Here is a 3,522-nt window from a genome sequence, read left to right on the forward strand (position 1 = left end):
AATAAAATTTCGTTCTTGCTTCAATCTATAATTTTGTTCTCTATTGATTAATGGATGGCTAAGTCTCTAGCGTTGTTTTCTCTGGAGGATCAAGCATAGTTCTCTTTGAGGTTCTATTATTACTATTAAATTCTGATAAGTTTTTCCTCTTCACCAATTACTCTGTATTTGTTGCTATTAATTCATGCATGCTTAGTGCTTGATTAATCGTCTCTGCGCTTAATTTACGTTCATACTTAATGATCATTTATGATTAATTGGTGTATGTGTTGCTTAATCACATAATGAATGCCTTATGTTAAATTTCGCTTAGTAATTTAATTTAGGGTTGGATTAAGTGGTTGAACTGATAAAGGATAAACTCTCGTAACCTAGGATAAGAGATTTGCTTGTGAATCAAGGGGAAGCAACGTGTTTTAATTCTGATATTTTCTAATTCACATCTATTCGCTGTTTAATTTACAAAAGCAAACAACCCGCTCCCCCTAATTCGTTACTATTTTCCTACTATCTGTTATGAACGTTTGGTTGACCATTGCTCGTTGGGAGACGACCTAAGATCACTTCCTAGATACTGCATTTTTAATGTTTATTTGATTCAGGTATGGCCTCGATCAAATTTGGCACCGTTGCTGGGGAGCAGTGTCCAAAGGTTCATAATAGCTAGTGATTCGTGTTTTATGTTTAGTTGTTTTAAGTTTTCGTGATGTGTTAGTGTTGTGTTAGTGTGTTTAGTGTCTTGTTATTTTGTTTAGTGTGGTGTTTTGCTTTAGTTTTTCTGTTCAGCGCTTCCCCTGTTTCAGTTTTTGTGTTTTGCTGTGAATAGTGCTTTGCGACCGATTTAGCGACCACTTTTGCTGACCTGGAAAACAGAGTAGTAGTGCAAATCCATTAATGACTGCTGCTGACAATTTAATTGGCAATTTTTGTTTTGATAGTTAGGAATGTTATTTTTGGCTGAATTTTGGTGTGGTAGGTTCTTTTGACTCATATTTTGTGTGAAAAATACCAGGAACACTTTTTGTCGCCAAATTTGAGAGATTAAAAAAAAATTGAGAACTTGTGTTTACCAAAACTTCAAACGGCCATAACTTTTGCTCCGGGTATCAGAATGACTATTATTATATATGCATTTGGGGTAGAAAATAATTTCCCATATTGTGGAAGCTCGTCGAAGGCCGGGTGAGGTGTCTAGCTAGCCAGAATCGCCTATTTTCTAGTTTTTTTCAAGTTTTATTGTTTTATTTTTCTAAAATTTCCTTAGGTAGTTTCCATAGTTAGAATTTGAATTTTTGACTGAAAATTTTTGTGCCATCTTTTCATGATTTTAGGGTGTTGCTCACAAAATTTCAAGTCATTTGGATATCATTTGAGGGTAGATGTAGTTCAAACCTACACTGTTACTTGCATAAGAAGGCAACTAGTTGTGCATGCTGAATGTAGTGTATGACTAGAGGCAATCCATCTGACTTACAACCCTTTGATCCTGAGATAGATAGGACATTTCATAGATTAGTTAGACATCATTTTGTACCTTTTGAGCATCTTGAGCATTCTGTTATTGGTGAGTTTGAGCAATTTGTGGTTGGTAATTTTGAACATCCTATTTTTGAGCATTATAGTTTTAAACATTGTGAGAACATGGCACAACCTCCACCCCGTGAGAGGACTCTAAGGGAAAGGGTTGCACCTGATTTCACCTACGAAAGCTTGTGCATCCAATACCCTGATGAGGATGTCCCATATGTTCTTAAAACTGGACTGATCCATTTTCTTCGAAAGTTTCACGGCCTTGCAGGTGAAGACCCGCACAAACATTTGAAAGAATTCCATATTGTCTGATCCACCATGTAACCATCAGATGTCCAGGAGGATCACATATTTCTAAAGGCTTTTCCTCATTCTTTAGAGGGAGTGACAAAGGACTGGCTATATTACCTTGCTCCAAGGTCCATCACGAGCTGGGATGACCTCAAGAGAGTGTTCTTAGAAAAATTTTTCCCTGCTTCTAGGACCACGACCATCAAAAAGGATATTTCAGGCATTAGGCAACTCAGTGGAGAGAGCCTATATGAATACTGGGAGAGATTTAAAAAACTATGTGCCAGTTGCCCTCACCACTAGATTTCTGAGCAGCTTCTTCTCTAATATTTTTATGAAGGACTCAGTAACATGGAGAGAAGTATGATAGATGCTGCCAAGGCTAGAGCCCTTGGAGACATGACCCCTGCTGAAGCCAGAAATTTAATTGAGAAGATGACTTCAAACTCCCAACAATTTTGTGCCAGAAATGATGCTATTATCATTAGATGAGTGCATGAAGTAGCCACGAATTCATCTTCATCAGCTGAAACTAAGAAGCTTGAAGGTAAACTAGATGCCTTGGTTAACCTGGTAACCCAACTGGCCATGAATAAAAAATCTGCACCTGTCGCTAGACTCTGTGGTTTATGCTCCTCTACCGACCACCACACAGACCTTTGCTCTTCTGTGCAATAATCTGAAGCAATTGAACAACCTGAAGCTTATGCTGCAAACATCTACAATAGACATCCTCAACCTCAGCAGCAAAATCAGCCACAACAGAACAATTATGACCTCTCCAGCAACAGGTACAATCCCGGGTGGAGGAATCATCCCAACCTTAGATGGTCGAATCCTTCACAACAGCAGCAACAACAACAACAACCTTATTTTCAGAATGCTGCTGGCTCAAGAAGACCATACGTTCCTTCACCAATCCAACAACAACAATAGCAACAGCCCCAGAAACAGCAAACAGTTGAGGCTCCTCCGCAACCTTCCCTTGAAGAACTTGTGAGGAAAATAACTATGCAAAACATGCAGTTTCAACATGCAGATGGGACAATTGGCTACACAGTTAAATCAACAACAGTCCCAGAATTATGACAGATTACCTTCTCAATCTGTCCAGAATCACAAAAATGTGAGTGCCATTACATTGAGGTCGGGAAAGCAGTGTCAAGGACCTCAACCAGTAGCATCTTCCTCATCCACAAATGAACCTGCCCAACCTCACTCTACTCCAGAAAAAGATGATGACAAAAATTTAAAGAGTAAGTTACCTAACAATTTCTATGCAGGTGAACCTTCCACTGATAATTCTGATTCACAGAAGCAGCATATCCCTATTCCATTCCCTCCAAGAGCAATTCCCAACAAAAAAAATGGAAGAGGCAGAGAAAGAGATCTAGGAAACATTTAGAAAAGTAGAGGTAAACATACCTCTGCTGGATGCAATAAACCAAATTCCAAGATATGCTAAATTCTTGAAGGAGCTGTGCACTAATAAGTGGAAGCTTAAAGGAAGTGAGAGAATTAGCATGGGCAGAAATGTCTCCGCATTGATTGGTAAATCTGTTCCCCAAATCCCTGAAAAATGTAAAGATCCAGGTACATTCAACATATCTTGTATTATAGGGAACAATAAGTTTGACAATGCCATGCTAGATTTAGGAGCTTCTGTTAGTGTTATGCCTCTGTCTATTTTTAATTCTCTAT

General features: G+C 38.5%; 1 non-coding gene across 1 annotated transcript; it reads right to left on the reverse strand.

Moving 5' to 3' along the window:
* Positions 1-2,019: 2,019 nt before the first annotated feature.
* Positions 2,020-2,126, reverse strand: LOC113000828 (small nucleolar RNA R71). Its single transcript, XR_003266149.1, has one exon. It is a non-coding gene; the product is annotated as a small nucleolar RNA R71 (small nucleolar RNA).
* Positions 2,127-3,522: the final 1,396 nt, after the last annotated feature.

Source organism: Glycine max, chromosome 20 (assembly GCF_000004515.6).
Source record: "Glycine max cultivar Williams 82 chromosome 20, Glycine_max_v4.0, whole genome shotgun sequence".
Classification (NCBI taxonomy): domain Eukaryota; kingdom Viridiplantae; phylum Streptophyta; class Magnoliopsida; order Fabales; family Fabaceae; genus Glycine; species Glycine max.